Source organism: Bubalus kerabau, chromosome 8 (genome assembly GCF_029407905.1).
Source record: "Bubalus kerabau isolate K-KA32 ecotype Philippines breed swamp buffalo chromosome 8, PCC_UOA_SB_1v2, whole genome shotgun sequence".
NCBI classification, from domain to species: domain Eukaryota; kingdom Metazoa; phylum Chordata; class Mammalia; order Artiodactyla; family Bovidae; genus Bubalus; species Bubalus kerabau.
In genome coordinates this window covers 36,869,132-36,886,554 of record NC_073631.1, presented here as the reverse complement: position 1 = coordinate 36,886,554, position 17,423 = coordinate 36,869,132, and the positions used below count along the sequence as shown (strand labels likewise).

At 39.8% G+C, this 17,423-nt stretch overlaps 1 protein-coding gene across 30 annotated transcripts in view; it reads right to left on the bottom strand.

Annotated features, from left to right (window-relative positions):
• LOC129659044 (uncharacterized) overlaps nucleotides 1-17,423 on the bottom strand; it is a 464,676-nt gene that overhangs the window by 188,888 nt on the left and 258,365 nt on the right. For 2 of the 30 annotated variants that reach the window (XR_008717762.1, XR_008717763.1), the window contains one exon: nucleotides 9,149-9,278. The exons of the other annotated variants lie outside the window; for them this stretch is intronic. The gene's annotated coding sequence lies outside the window, so the exon portion shown is untranslated. The remainder of the gene's footprint in view (nucleotides 1-9,148; nucleotides 9,279-17,423) is intronic. 30 annotated transcript variants of the gene reach the window in all.

The following is a 17,423-nucleotide window of genomic DNA, read 5'->3' as shown; positions in this document are numbered from 1 at the left end:
TGGTACTGAAGTTTCTTCAAATACCTCATTCAAAAACACACTAAATATCGTGTCAGTCACCAGCCACTGTGCTGAAGGCGGAACAAAAGTTGAACAGTGATAAAAAGGTATGTGGGAATTAATAAGATGAGATTTTTTTTTTTTGAGAGTGTTAGGATGGAAAAGGCCCTTTGACTCCAACATTTTTGTATTACTGATGAGGTCATCAAGTTCTAGAAAATGTTTAAATAACTTGCCCATAATCCCTCAGCCAGCAAAGGACATATTTAAGTTCTGTAACTCCCAGTTTGCCTACCCAGCAAATATTGACCTTCATAGGAGATTCTGAGGCATAGAGAAACCAAGGTAACCAATCCTTATACGAAATAATGGAGGAGAAATGCAGTGCTGGAAATTTTTCTGAGCATTAATAAGAAACCATATTTGAGCTTTCTCCCAGGATATTGGAGTTTTTAAAGGTCTTGGGTTTAAAAAAGCAGATTTTTGATTTGGAAATTTCAACTAGCTAATAGCAAGCTAAGGCATTACAGAAACAATGAAAAACCAGCAAACAAGGCAGTAAACATATCTCTTCATTTTTCTCACAACATGACTCTAATTGTCAACTTGTGACCTAGGGTTCTTTTCTCCTTTTTTAATGTTTATTGGGGTATGGCTGATTTACAGCATTGTGTGACCTAGGATTGTTGATGTTTCTCTGACCTGCGCTGTTCACCTCATTCCACCTAAGAATTGTCAGGTTAGTCCAACCTCCCCCTGCTGGACTCAGGCAGTGTATTGTTCACTGTGCTGCACTGAGAGCCTCACAGGGTTCCCTGTGTTCTCCTCATTCTGACTCCTGCTCGACCCACCCTGTCAGGCTGAAAAGGGGTCATATTTTTCCCCGTATATTTGAAAACATAAATCTTTACTCCCCCACTGAGCGTTTTCCCTGCATGCAACACTGTACTGTGCACGCTCTATTACAAGGTCCTGTGATCTCACTTCTGCTGCTGCTGCTGCTGCTAAGTTGCTTCAGTCGTGTCCAACTCTGTGCCACCCCATAGACAGCAGCCCACCAGGCTCCTCCGTCCCTGGGATTCTCCAGGCAAGAACACTGGAGTAGGTTGCCATTGCCTTCTCCGATCCCACTTCTACTCTACTGTAATTGTTCCAGATTTGATGTTCCCTGCTTCCAAGCTTGCCTGTATACAGCTGCCAGGTAATCTGCTTAAAGTCCAACTCCAGTTACACTGGACCCTGGAACAACACAGGCCTGAACTGTGAGGGTCCACTTACATATGGATTTTTTTCAGTATTAAATACTATAGTACTACAGGGTGTGTGGTTGACTGAACCAGGGATGTGGAACCACGAATGTGGAAAAACTGCGGACATGATGGACCAACTCTAAGTTATACTTCAATTTTTGACTATAGGGTCAGCATCCCTAACCTTTGTGTTGTTCAAGGGTCAACTGCATATTATTCCTCTGATTAAAAAGTAAAAACACTACACACACACACACACATAAATGCAAGTTAAAAATAGTGAAAACTGAATAAGGTCTGTACTATAGTTAGCAGTAATGCTGTTGCTGTTCAGTTGCTAAGTCCTGTCCAACTCAATTGCAACCCCATGGACTGCAGCATGCCAGGCTTCCCTGTCCATCACTATCTCCTGGAGTTTGCTCAAACTCATGTCCATTGAGTCAATGATGCCATACAACCATCTCATCTTCTGTTGACTCCTTCTCCTCCTGCCCTCAATCTTTCCCAGCATCAGAATTTTTTCCAATGAATCAGCTCTTTGCATCAAGTGGCCAAAGTATTGGAGCATCAGCAGTAATGTACTGAATTCAGTTTTCTGGTTTTAACATCACACTGTAGCTGTATATCATGTTGGTTCCCAAACTGGCTCTCATACACACAGGGCAAGGAGAGACCAAAGAAGCAAATCCCTCTAGACTGCTAGGTGGCAGGTTTAATGAGCAGGGGAACTTACTCTAGGAGGCTTGTTTAGGGCAGCCGCCAAGACTTCTTGGGACAGCTCATGCTCTGGGGACAGTAGGCAGAGCATAAATTCCAAGGACAGGGGATGGAGGAAGGGGTTCTCTGAAAGACCCGATCCAGCTCGTGGGTCAGCCACTGGTCACATCCCATCACCTCCTCCAACAAAGTCACCCCTGGCAGAATCTGAGTGATAGGTACCTGACAGGCTTTCTACTATGTACTTCCTAAGCTCCTAATTATGTCAAAATTTAAAACAACCAACAAAAAGGTAAAATTTGTGAATGGATTTCTTCCCATTTTCAAAATAAACATGATATTCTGTTTTGTACTTCAGGGAACTCTCCAGAACAGAACCACTTACAATTTCCTAAAAAACCTAGTGTTTATTGAGATATTTTGCCTTGACCTTTCAATGCCTCTCTCTCCCTCATTTGGCTTGTCACTTCCTCTTTGAAAGTGTACCTTAAATACCACTTTCCCTTCAAGCCCTGCCTGATCCCTCACCAGCTAAACACAGTCTCTCCCACCCAAAAAATCTTGTCCCATGTCTCTTTTGACACTTGCTATTGTTCAATCACTAAGTTGTGCCTGACTCTTTGCAACCCCATGGACTTGTAGCATTTACAATATTAGATTATTCAATTTGCGGACTGATTTTCAGCTCCTACTCAATTATAAACTCTTAAAGGACAAAGTCTATATCTTAATTATCTTTTAATGCCCCAAGATTCTAGTAAGTACTTTGCCCAATATTTACTAAAATAAAAAAGAAGACTTCTGCTTCCAATAGGCAAATGAAGTGGACATCAGTTATAATCAATTTAATAAAACAAAAATTTTACACACTGAGGAGCAAAATAATACACGTGTTTTAACCAAGTGGAGCTTTGCATGTATGAATATTTTTTGTTAGAAACAGCAGAAAGTAAAGATGTTATTTGGGTACTTGCTCAGGAGTTAAACTTTTGTTTGCCTATGCAACATTCAGGCAAACTCTATGGTGTAAGTTGCATAGAAGATCCACACCAATTAAAAAGAAAGGTCTCTTTCTTTCGATTAAATAAGCAAGGTCTCTAAAACTGCACCTTGGTTCATCCTTCCATAAATTATTTTCTTCGCAATATGAATGTCTTTCTCTTTACTTCCCTTTATCTTCTCATTGTTTCCTTCCATTATAAAGGGTTCAGCAAGTCCCTCCAGTCACTGGGGTGTGGTCCCAACACATAAAGTCTGTGGTGACTTCAATCTGAGGTTCCTATTTCACTGCAAGATGGTATTCCAGTTGTGAGGCTCAAATATTATTTATCTGGCACTTAGTGTGACATAGCATAATTATTTCAGCACCCTCTTTGATGAAAGAATATGAAAGCAAATAATATAACAATGTAAGAGGAAGCTCAATTTTTTAAATTTATTTTAATTGGAGGCTAATTACTTGACAATACTGTGGTGGTTTTGCCATACATTCACATGAATCAGCCATGGGTGTACATGTGTTCCCCATCCTGACCCTCCATCCCACCTCCCTCCCCATCCCATCCATCAGGGTCATCCCAGTGCACGAGCCCTGAGCACCCTGCCTCATGCATCGAACCTGGACTGGCGATCTATTTCACATATGATAATATACATGTTTCAATGCTATTCTCTCAAATCATCCCACCCTCGCCTTCTCCCACAGAGTCCAAAAGTCTATTCTTCACATCTGTGTCTCTTTTGCTGTCTTGCATATAGGGTCATTGTTGCTGCTGCTGCTGCTAAGTCACTTGAGTCGTGTCTGACTCTGTGCGACCCCATAGGCGGCAGCCCACCAGGCTCCTCCATCCCTGGGATTCTCCAGGCAAGAACACTGGAGTGGGTTGCCATTTCCTTCCCCAATGCATGCATGCATGCTAAGTCGCTTCAGTCGTGTCTAACTCTATGTGACCCTATGGACAGCAGCCCACCAGGCTCCTCTGTCCACAGGATTCTCTAAGCAAGAATACTGGAGTGGGTTGCCATTTCCTTCTCCAGGGTCATCGTTATCATCTTTCTAAATTCCATATATATGTGTTAATATACCGTATTGGTATTTTTCTTTCTGACTTACTTCACTGTGTATAATAGGCTCTAATTCCATCCACCTCATTAGAACTGATTCAAATGCATTCTTTTTAATAGCTGAGTAATATTCCATTGTGTCCACAGCTTTCTTATCCATTTGTCTGCCAATGGATATCTAGGTTGCTTCCATGTCCTGGCTATTTTAAACAGTGCTGCGATGAACATTGGGGTACACATATCTTTCAATTCTGGTTTCCTTGGTGTCTATGCCCAGCAGTGGGATTGCTGGGTTGTATGGCAGTTTTATTTCCAGTTTTTAAGGAATCTCCACACTGTTCTCCATAGTGGCTGTACTAGTTTGCATTCCCACCAACAGTGTAAGAGGGTTCCCTTTTCTCCACATCCTCTCCAGCATTTATTATCTGTAGACTTCTGGATAGTAGCCATTCTGACTGGCATGAAATGATTATTCATTGTGGTTTTGATTTGCATTTCTCTGATAATGAGTGATGTTGAGCATCTTTTCATGTGTTTGTTAGCCATCTGTATGTCTTCTTTGGAGAAATGTCTGTTTAGTTCTTTGGCCCATTTTTTGATTGGGTCATTTATTTTTCTGGAATTGAGCTACAGGTGTTGCTTGTATATTTTTGAGATTAATTCTTTGTCAGTTGAGGAAGCTCAATTTTTAAAACAATTTATGCATCCCTATTTACTTCATGTGAATCTCTGTATCTAGTTTCCAAATTGGCAAAAACAACTTGTTTTAATCTACTAATAAGGGATGTATTATTCAGACAGTGTCATCTACCTTGAGCTATTTTATTATTTGGGGTGACTGGACCACTGACATTCCACAATGAACTCACATTCAGTGGAGCATTTTGAGGGCTTCCTAAATGACAGATGCTGTGCCTGACACTCAATGGACTTATCTGACTTTCTAGTCTCTGTGGCGAATTTGAACATGGTAAATATTCCTTCCAACCTCAGCCAGTGCCTCTTGTTAATAAATTAATATAAAATGTTTTAAAGAATAAACTGGAGTTGGTAACATTATCTATGGTTTGTACAGCTCATGAGTCTCATTCAAGGATCAACCCAGAATCATGCCTAAGTAGCACCAAGAACTGATGAAACTGCATTGACTGAAAATTACTTCTTTATAGCTATACTTGTTCCCCAACATGTATCCATTGATAATTAGCTTAATTTCTGTTCCCTACAACTGATCCTCAGCTAAGATCATAGATTTAAAGATGGAACTTTTTTTTTTAATTTTATTTTATTTTTAAACTTTACATAATTGTATTAGTTTTGCCAAACATCAAAATGAATCCACCACAGGTATATATAAACTCCTCAAACTACAACCACTTCACCTGCTCCAATGCACAAGGTCTTTCAAAATTTGCAAAGTCAAAGAGAAGCATATGTTTCTCAATAAGAATGAGAGAAATGTGTTTGCACATTTGTTTTATATGCAAATGTGTTTTAATAATCATCTTTAGCTCAGAGCCACAGTAACTCTGTCCAATATAATCTAGAAAGAGCCTGATACAGATTTTAAGTTGGATGAATGATTCTAAAGAAACCAATATTTTGGCACCACATAACTTCAGAGAAGCATTAGGAAATCCACTTATTTTAGTTTCATGAGCTCATAAGGAAATAAACTTACATTAGTATTAATGGCAGAGATTGAGGTTTCCTCTCAAGATTTCTTCAAAGTTATAACCAGGGGTGAGAAATAAAAATCTAGTTTTCCAGACATCCCTCACCAGGAAGAAGAGTATATTTATAATCCAGAGATTTAGGGGAAAATAATACAGCTTTGTATGACATGTAAAAGGCACTAGTGGAAGTAGAGTATAATCAATTTAATTTATTAACACCTTAATTGTATACCACAAAGAAACAAGAATTTGATGATTTCAAGATCAAGAAAAATTCTAGATACAGAGCATATTAATTCAGAGTTGTCTTGAGAATGTGAATATAAACCATGAGAATTAAATGAAAACTTCTGAGGAAGTAAAGATATTACAGCAGTTAGGCTTTTGTTATTATCGCTTCTATTGTACATGTCTATATGTACTTTCTATAACCAAAGAACTGTAACACTGAGCCCCTGTCCTCAGAATGCTATCTAGATGTAGCAAATTTCAAGATTTATCCACAGGAAATATTGACGACATTGAAGAAAGTACTAAGAAAGAAATTGGAACATGAGCTGAAATCTAGAAGAATGTGTAAAATGTGTACCTCTGCTAATAAAATTTGCACAGACGTAGAAGAGGACAGAGAAGAAAGAAAAATGAGCAAATGCAAACACAGTGTCCAGGCCACCTAAACGTGAAGAGTTTTTAATTACAAAATTAGGTAAGAATTACTCCAGGCAGATAAATTCTAAAATTATTATAAAGTTAGTAATTATAAGAATTCTTGAGTAGAACATGAAAGAAAAAACTGAATGGCATGCCAATGAAGCCATAAATCAATGGAAGAAAGGCTACACTGAGTGAGCTAAGAATCCTGTGTGTGTTCATTTGGGCAATGATAGGAGCTTTCACAGGTAAAAGCTTTCACAAGTGGTGCCAGTGGTAAAGAACCCACCTGCCAATGCAGGAGACATAAGAGACGCAGGTTCAATCACCCAGTCAGGAAAATCCCCTGGAGGAGGTCATGGCAACCCACTCCAGTATTCTTGCCTGGAGAATCCCATGGACAGAGGACCTTGGCAGGCTACAGTCTATATGGTCACAAAGAGCTGGACAGGACTGAGTCAACTTAGCACAGCACAGCATAGTTTTCATTAAGGTGGTAGTGACAGGATTTGAGAGTCAGGGGCAAATGAGAAATATATTTCAAGTGAAGAAACAGTACAACCTGATGATACATAGACGATAAATTGCAGATTTATGAGGAAGAAGATATGAGCTAAATTTGATTCCTAATTTTCAGGACTATGAGAATACAGAAAAACAATGCCATTAAATAATTTGTAGTGTAAGAAGGGAAATGAATGTAGAAAAACATTGGGAGTGAAATATAAATAGAATTCAAAAACGACATGTAGTGTAATGTATTCAAATGGGTATTATCTACTGGCAATTCAAAATGTGAGTAAATTTTGGGTGAGTGGTTTGGCTAAATGCAATATATTTGTGAAGCATTAGTAGAAAGGTGGAGAAGGCAATGGCACCCCACTCCAGTACTGTTGCCTGGAAAATCCCATGGATGGAGGAGCCTGGTAGGCTGCAGTCCATGGGGTCACTAAGAGTCGGACACGACTGAGCAACTTCACTTTCACTTTCCACTTTCATGCATTGGAGAAGGAAATGGCAACCCATTCCAGTGTCATTGCCTGGAGAATCCCATGGACGGAGAAGTCTGGTGGGCTGCTGTCCATGGGGTCGCACAGAGTCGGACACGACTGAAGCTACTTAGCAGCAGCAACAGCAGCAGTAGAAAGGTTACTTGAGTTCCTGAGTGTTAAAGATATTTCAAAAATGGGAAGAACAGATAACCATGAATTTCTTTGAAGACTGTCTCCATAGAGAATGGAAGAATAGGGGGAAAAGAAATAATAGAATAGAATGTCAGAGAATAGTGTAATGTATAGAAATCTAGAGAAGAAGCCACTTTTAACATTAAGCTCCACTGTGTGCATGCTGAGTCACTTCAGTCATGTCTGACTCTTTGCGACCCCATGAACGGTAGCCCACCAGGCTCCTTTGTCTATGGACTTATCAAGGCAAGATATACTGGAGTAGGCTGCTGTTTCCTTCTTCAGGGGATCTTCCCAGCCCAGTGACTGAACCCGCATCTCTGACATCTCCTGTATTGGCAGGCAGGTTATTTTACCATTAGCACTACCTGGTTCTTAAAATGCACCATCGCTACTTGGAATAAAGTATATTCTTCTATAGAGAATATACTTTTTTTGATGAATGAATGTAATAAATAAGCCTACAGATCTCAATGGAATCACATAACAGAAGCTTATTCTTTGCTTTCAAGAAGTCCAAAACCCTGGACCTGATTGGTAGGCAGCCTTCCAAGGGCTCATGTTTTGAAGCCTTTTATCTATGGCTCCTCTCTTTTCCTGGACTTCAGAGTCCTGTGTTTCTGGCCAAGGAATAGGGAAAGAGAATGGACTATGTGTTATAGTTTGTGTGCATCACTTTTCTTCTCGTTCCACTGGCTAGAACTCAGCCACGTGGGCTTATTAATTGCAGGTGTATTTCGGAAATCTAATCCATGGGCTCAGGAAGGGGAGGAATCTGATTTGGTGAGCAGCTAGATAATCTTCACCACACTTAGTTCTGGGGATGTGTCTGATTAATAATGATAATGATGAAGAGATAGGAGCCACATCAAGTTTCAACATTTATGTCATTCATATGGATGTGGAATAATTCTTTTTTCATCTTTCAATAAAATGCTTACATTCTAGCTACAAATACCACTGACTACATGAAATTTAGCAAATCACATCTCCCTTAGTAGGAGTTACAGTATTATGGCAAGTAAAGTAAATATTCAGTTTAAAATTGTAATGTATTTATATATTTAAGAGAAATAGAATTTGTTATACTGTGTTTGATAGAAATACAAGTGAAGGGAACTAATGTGTCATTCACTTACTCTTTGTGGCAAAACAGACAAAACAAGGAGGAAAGCTAGCAGCACTGCAGTTTTCTGCATCTTTGGACAGCTGGAGTTGAGAATAATCAACAAAACGGCTGACCCAGGAGAATCAAGCTTAAGCTAAAGTGAGTAAGCACCACTCCTGGTTGTCATAACAATAAGGTAACATATTAAGAGTCTTGCAATGAGATAAATCACAAGCAGGGGAGGCAAAAAAGTCATCTGAATAAGAGAAACAGTATCTTATCTTGTTTCTCAAGTGACAAATGTCCGAGGAAATCTAAAGAGCTGTCTCTTTAAGAAGGTATAGATAATAACAGGAAAGACTTTGAAGTAAAGAGGATTAAAATTGAGTTTACATGCCCTCAGCTTCTGGGTCCCTCAACATAATTATTGTTCATCCCATCAATTTGCTTAAATGTCATACAAAAATGTGAAGAATTTGGAAGCTAACTCTGTCTTACCACCACCCTTCCACTCTGCTCAGGAAGATGGAGCTGGTATGGGATATGAAGGGTCTCACTGACCAGCATAATTGGAATTGACTGTAGCAACCTGTGGCTTAGATGAGTGGTTCTCCAGCTTGTCTATACACTGAAATATAGAGGAAAAAATTAATTATGCCTGATTCCCACCCCTACTAAGTCTAGATTTCTTGATTTAAAAATCTAGATTTTTTTTAATACAAACAGCTCACACAACTCAATAACAACAACAACAAAAAACAAACAATGCAGTAAAAAAAATAGGCAGAAGACCCAAATTGATATTTCTCCAAAGAAAATATATACTTGATCAACATGGACATGACAATATGCTCAACATCACTAATAATAGAGAAATGCAAATCAAAACTACAGTGAGGTACAACCTCACACTAGTCACAATACTCATCATTAAAACATCTACAGATAACAAATGCTGATAAGGTGTGAAGAAAAGGGAATCCTCATACACTATTGGTGAGAATGTGTTAAGAAGCTGATACAGCCACAGTGGAAAACAGTATGGAATTTTCTCAAAATCTAAACCCAGAACTATCATATGATCCAGCAATCCCACTCCTGGGCATATACCCAGACAAAACCATAATTCAAAAAGACACATGCACCCCTATGTGCATAGCAGCACTATTCACAATAGCCAAGCCATGGAAGCACATAAATACCCATCTAGAGATAAATGGATAAAGAAGAACTGGTACATCTATACAATGGTATATTACTCAGCCATTAAAAAAGAATGAAATAATGCCTTTACAGCTACATGGATGGACTACAGATTATCATACTAAGCAAAGTATGTCAGAAAGAGAAAGACAAATATCATATGATGTCACTTATATGTGGACTATAAAATATGACACAAATGAACCTATCCACAAAACAGAAACAGACTCCCATAGAGAACACACTTGTGGTTGTCAAAGGGGAAGGGAAATGCGTTCAGAGTTTAGGATTAGCAAATGCAAACTATTATGTATACAATGAATAAAAAACAAGGTCCTACTGCATAGCACAAGGAACTATATTCAATATCCTATAATAAACTATAAAGGAAAAGAAAAATCTCAATTTCTTCCAAAGCTGCCTAGATGATCCTCATGTGCAGCCAAGGCTGAGAACCTCTGACTGAGGTTTTTCCTCTTCACTCTCTTCCTACTGTCCAGGTAGCTGGAGTCTCTCTGTGAGCAAAGTGAGATTCTAGGGGAGTATTATGGAATTGAGTCAATACTGATTATAATTTATCAGGTGAACTGGAGTATGGTTATTGAATATTCATTTGTGTTTATGATATGTGAGGCATTGTTTTAGAGTCTTAGAATACAGAGTAAACAAAACAAAGAAAGGTCCCTTCTCCTGTGAAGCTAACATTATCCAGGAGAGACACAATAAACAATGAATTCTGTAAGCAAATAAGTTTCATGTATTTTAAAAGGTGATAAAGTGCTATATAAAAAAAAGAAAAAGCAGAGCAAGGTAAAGGGGATTGAGAACACTAGGAGAGGTGAAAGAATTACAACTTTGAATAGAGTCATCTGGGAGGACTTTCCCCTGAATTTTGTTAGCGCTTTTGTGTGCTGTTTCATTCCTTTGTCTTCACAGTCTTGGGGTGTTATGACCTACTTGATGTTCAAAGAGGGAAAGAAACCTGCTTAAAATCACTGGACTAAATTGGAGTGATGAATGGGCTTCCCAGGTAGCTCAGCTGGTAAAGAATATGCCTGCAATGCAGGACACCCTGGTTTGATTCCTGGGTTGGGAAGTTCCCCTGCAGTAGGGCATGGCAACCCACTCTAGTATTCTTGCCTGGAGAATCCCATGGACAGAGGAGCCTGGCAGACAATAGTGCATGGGGTCACAGAGAGTCAGACATGACTGAGCTAGTGGACTAAGCACAGGACAGAGTCATGAATACAACTCGGGTATGTGTGAGCCCAAAGCCAGTGTTCTCATTCACGTTACATGATCCTTTCTTTCTTTGCAGTCATATTATTTATTAAACTCATGCACCTGGTTGTGTTGCCTCCATTTATGCATCATATACTTCTTCATGGCTTGTCAATCAGAACTAATGTTCCCAGGAGATCATCTGCATGTAATATAAGCCTGTCGCCCTTGGACAATGACACCAAGTTTCAAAAGAAAATAGGTTTGATTTCTCTCACATGTCTGAGTGTCTGCTGCTGTTGCTGCTGCTAAGTCGCTTCAGTCGTGTCCGACTCTGTGCGACCCCAGAGATGGCAGCCCACCAGGCTCTGCTGTCCCTGGGATTCTCCAGGCAATGACACTGGAATGGGTTGCTGCTGGGGTCCTGCCCTGGTGGATCCAGAGAATTCGAAGCGGGGATGGCGTCGGCAAGGATCAGGAAACAACTGCTTAATTAAATGTTAATTAAGGATATAAAGAGTAATAGAATAAGGATAGCTCAGTGAGGAAATTCAGTGGAGAAAAGAGGCTGAAATAAGGATAGCTCAGTAGGAAAATTTAGTGAAGAAAAGAGGCTGAATAATTCAGCCAGAAGGTAAGAGAAAGAATGACATGGGGAGACCAAGTTTCCGTGAACAAGGCCCGCACTTTATTTTCCAAAGTAGTTTTTATACCTTAAGTTATGCATAGAGGATAATGGGGGAAGGGGTAGAGTCATGCAGCAAGCCAGGCTTTCTTCCTGCAAACTTATCATATGCAAAAGCTTAGGTGATTTGCATCATCTTCTGGCCCAGAGGCCTGTTAACATTTTAAGACCCTTTCTTCAGAAAACTTATTTTTCTCTAAAGGTGATTGGTCAGGAGCCACCCTCCAAAAGCATTAGATAAAGTTGCATTCCTACAGAGCAAAGGTGTGGTGGGCTATAACAAGAAAAAGAATTAACTCAAGGGTCCCAGGTTACAAACATTAAAGCTACTACTTACACCAATTATATTAATCAATACAGTGCCAGGGACACAGCAGGTAAGGGATATGGAGACTTAGCAGCAAACATTGGCCCAACAAGTGAAAATCCCTTCACCAATACAATTTCTAATCAATCTTTTAACTGCTCAAAGGAATCTGTATTTAGACAGTTTAGAACATCTCATGCCTCTCACAGTTGGGAGGCTCTGAGCAATCACATGCGGCCTGAAAAACCTTTTCAGGCAGGCTAGAGGACTTCCAAAGGAATTTGTAGGTTGAAACACTGTCACACCCAGGAATTAATAACTGGAGCTGTAAGTTAACTCTTTTTTCAGAGAGAGGTAGTGGGGGACAGCCCCCCGTAAAGTCAGAGGTGTAGGTGAAAGCACAAAGCAGAAAGTAGGCAGACTCTGGTTTTGAGGGGTAGATGCTCGAGAATTTCCAGGGGGACTCCTGAGGCTCGATCCCGCCTTTGCGTCTGCCTAGCCTCCTTCCTCATGACCTTTGTCATGGGTGGAGCTCCTCACGCTGGCTCCCAGCAGTGATAGAATTCCAGTTGAGCTATTCCAGATCCTGAAAGATGATGCTGTGGAAAGTGCTGCACTCAATATGCAATATGCAATATGCACTCAATATGCAATATGCCGGCTCCCGGCAGGTTGCCATTTCCTTCTCCAATGCATGAAAGTGAAAAGTGGAAGTGAAGTCGCTCAGTCGTGTCCGACTCTTAGTGATCCCATGGACTGCAGCCCACCAGGCTCCTCCATCCATGGGATTTTCCAGGCAAGAGTACTGGAGTGGGGTGCCATTGCCTTCTCCCTGAGTTAGTGTAGATATATCCTATTTCTAACAACTGTAGAAAGTTAAAGCTACAAAATCTAATTTGCTGAACTGAAATGGACTGGAATGGGTGAATTTAACTCAGATAACCATTATATCTACTGCTGCGGGCAGGAATCCCTCAGAAGAAATGGAGTGGCCATCATGGTCAACAAAAGAGTCCAAAATGCAGTACTTGGATGCAATCTCAAGAACGACAGAATGATCTCTGTTCGTTTCCAAGGCAAACCATTCAATATCATGGTAATCCAAGTCTATGCCCCAACCAGTAATGCTGAAGAAGCTGAACGGTTCTATGAAGACCTACAAGACCTTTTAGAACTAACACCCAAAAAAGATGTCCTTTTCATTATAGGGGACTGGAATGCAAAAGTAGGAAGTCAAGAAACACCTGGAGTAACAGGCAAATTTGGCCTTGGAATACGGAATGAAGCAGGGCAAAGACTAATACAGTTTTGCCAAGAAAATGCACTGGTCATAACAAACACCCTCTTCCAGCAACACAAGAGAAGACTCTATACATGGACATCACCAGATGGTCAACACTGAAATCAGATTGATTATATTCTTTGCAGCCAAAGATGGAGAAGCTCTATACAGTCAGCAAAAACAAGACCAGGAGCTGACTGTGGCTCAAACCATGAACTCCTTATTGGCAAATTCAGACTTAAATTGAAGAAAGTAGGGAAAACCACTAGACCAGTAAGGTATGACCTAAATCAAATCCCTTATGATTATACAGTGGAAGTGGGAAATAGATTTAAGGGCCTAGATCTGATACATAGAGTGCCTGATGAACTATGGAATGAGGTCCGTGACATTGTACAGGAGACAGGGATCAAGACCATTCCCATAGAAAAGAAATGCAAAAAAGCAAAATGGCTGTCTGGGGAGGCCTTACAAATAGCTGTGAAAAGAAGGAAAGCGAAAAGCAAAGGAGAAAAGGAAAGATATAAACATCTGAATGCAGAGTTCCAAAGAATAGCAAGAAGAGATAAGAAAGCCTTCTTTAGCGATCAATGCAAAGAAATAGAGGAAAACAACAGAATGCGAAAGACTAGGGATCTCTTCAAGAAAATCAGAGATACCAAGGGAACATTTCATGCAAAGATGGGCTCGAAAAAGGACAGAAATGGTATGGACCTAACAGAAGCAGAAGATATTAAGAAGAGATGGCAAGAATACACAGAAGAACTGTACAAAAAAGATCTTCACAACCCAGATAATCATGATGGTGTGATCACTGACCTAGAGCCAGACATCCTGGAATGTGAAGTCAAGTGGACCTTAGAAAGCATCACTACGAACAAAGCTAGTGGAGGTGATGGAATTCCAGTTGAGCTATTCCAAATCCTGAAAGATGATGCCATGAAAGTGCTGCACTCAATATGCCAGCAAATTTGGAAAACTCAGCAGTGGCCACAGGACTGGAAAAGGTCAGTTTTCATTCCAATCCCAAAGAAAGGCAATGCCAAAGAATGCTTAAACTACCGCACAATTGCACTCATCTCACACGCTAGTAAAGTAATGCTCAAAATTCTCCAAGCCAGGCTTCAGCAATATGTGAACCATGAACTTCCTGATGTTCAAGCTGGTTTTAGAAAAGGCAGAGGAACCAGAGATCAAATTGCCAACATCCGCTGGATCATAGAAAAAGCAAGAGAGTTCCATAAAAACATCTATTTCTGCTTTATTGACTATGCCAAAGCCTTTGACTGTGTGGATCACAATAAACTGTGGAAAATTCTGAAAGAGATGAATACCAGACCACCTGATCTGCCTCTTGAGAAATTTGTATGCAGGTCAGGAAGCAACAGTTAGAACTGGACATGGAACAACAGACTGGTTCCAAATAGGAAAAGGAGTTCGTCAAGGCTGTATATTGTCACCCTGTTTATTTAACTTATATGCAGAGTACATCATGAGAAACACTGGACTGGAAGAAACACAACTGGAATCAAGATTGCCGAGAGAAATATCAATAACCTCAGATATGTAGACGAAACCACCCTTACGGCAGAAAGTGAAGAGGAACTCAAAAGCCTCTTGATGAATGTGAAAGTGGAGAGTGAAAAATTTGGCTTAAAGCTCAACATTCAGAAAACGAAGATCATGGCATCAGGTCCCACTACTTGATGGGAAATAGATGGGGAAACAGTGGAAACAGTGTCAGACTTTATTTTTCTGGGCTCCAAAATCACTACAGATGGTGACTGCACCCATGAAATTAAAAGGCACTTATTCCTTGGAAGGAAAGTTATGACCAACCTAGATAGCATATTCAAAAGCAGAGACATTACTTTGCCAACAAAGGTTCGTCTAGTCAAGGTTATGGTTTTTCCTGTGATCATGTATGGATGTGAGAGTTGGACTGTGAAGAAGGCTGAGCACCGAAGAATTGATGCTTTTGAACTGTGGTGTTGGAGAAGACTCTTGAGAGTCCCTTGGACTGCAAGGAGATCCAACCAGTCCATTCTGAAGGAGATTAGCCCTGGGATTTCTTTGGAAGGAATGATGCTAAAGCTGAAACTCCAGTATTTTGGCCACCTCATGCGAAGTGTTGACTCATTGGAAAAGACTCTGATGCTGGGAGGGATTGGGGGCAAGAGGAGAAGGGGACGACGGAGGATGAGATGGCTGGATGGAATCACTGACTCTATGGACGTGAGTCTGAATGAACTCCAGGAGCTGGTGATGGTCAGGGAGGCCTGGCGTGCTGCGATTCATGGGGTCGCAAAGAGTCGGACACGACTGAGCGACTGAACTGAACTGAAAGTTTTTTGTCCATTTCCTACTATCTTTATTAAATAACAATTTTTATCAAAAACACTTTGGTGAAATTTAGGCAATCTTTGTTCCAAGGTAATATTTTAGACATTCAAAAGGGAGCATCCTTTGTGCTATGTTTAGCATATCTAAAAATAATAATTAAGGAAACCAGTATGGCAACTGTTAATAGTTAATCATGTTCTATCTTTAAAAGATATCTTTGGTATATTTGTTCTCAAAATTCTTGCCGAAGCCTTTATCCTCCATCACCAAAACGCTTATACAGGTCCCTCCAAATATTCACTGCTGCTCACAGAATAAAACCCAGAACCCTGATTGGCCTGCTATGTCTCGACCATGAGCTCAGAGCATTTCCTTCCTGGATCACCATGAGCCTTCTTTGTTTTCCTTAAATATACCCAGCCCTCCCCGACCTACAGACTTTGAGCGTGTTCCCTCTGCTGCCAAGCTTTCTCCCCATCGGTTCATCGCTGTCAGTAAGGACTCACCACAAATGTCCTACCATTTGTAGCTGTGAGTGTATCTATTAACCTAACATAGCATCCACAACCCATCTCTAACCCATTATTATGTTGTTTTCAATCTACCATTTAAGAACCTCTTGTTATCTTGTTTACTCAGTTATTTGCTGTCTCATTCACTAGAAAATAGGCTCCCTGAGCACACAGACCTTATCTATATGCAACAGACATTTACATCCACAGCACAGAACACTGTCTTCAATAAATCCTTCTCAAACAAAAAAATCATGGGCAAATATCTGGATAATATGTGATGGACATGAAGATCAGATGCATTTGATTCAGAATGTGAATGAAAGAAAGAGAAAAAGTGAGAAAGAATACATGTGTCTCCTTGTAGGGATATCATGTGTATTATGTGCAAAAGGTTAAGTATGTGTGGTCTAGTCTCACACAGGAAGTGCAGATACATAATTTTAGATAATGAATGAATACAGTTATTTCACTACTTCATTAACTTTGTAGTTCCTATCAGTTGTACAATGATTTTATCATTTTGTTATATAAAAATTACCTTTATATAGTTTAGGGGATAGTTAACATTAACTTTGGGGAGAGTTATTAGTATATAGACACACTTCCACTTGTCTGTTGTGATTCAATAACAAAAAGTGTGAGGTCACTGATGACTTCTAATTAAAGCCATAGAGTGAAGAAAAGTTCTAACAGCATTTAAACAAAGGAGAAAAGACATTTGACAGTTTTATGCTACACAGCACTGGAGAATCCATATTTAAGACATTAAGCTATGGAGTACTACCTTAAACGATATTGCTTTAGGTGGGCTGAAAAGAAACAGAGGAAGGAAAAAAACAACTCCAGTTTTGCTAAAATTGGTTTCTGATGCAAAAATAATAAATGAGAGGAATTTGACATTTAAGGGAACATTGTCAGAGGATTCCCAAGACAGCGATATAACATTGCAAAGGCGACATTCAACTCCCCAGTAAGGGTGAGGATTTAGCTTAACAAATAATGATATGAAGGAAAATTAAGAAAGCACATTGCTTGACTGAATAATATTGAGGGAAACTATTCATTTAAAAACCCTGCTAACAGATGTAAGCTATTGTATACAGAATGAATAAACAATGAGGTCAAACTGATGGTCCTACCAAAGAACAGTATTCAATATCCTATGCTAAACCATAATGGAAAAGAATATTTTAAAAACGTGCATATGTATGTAAGTA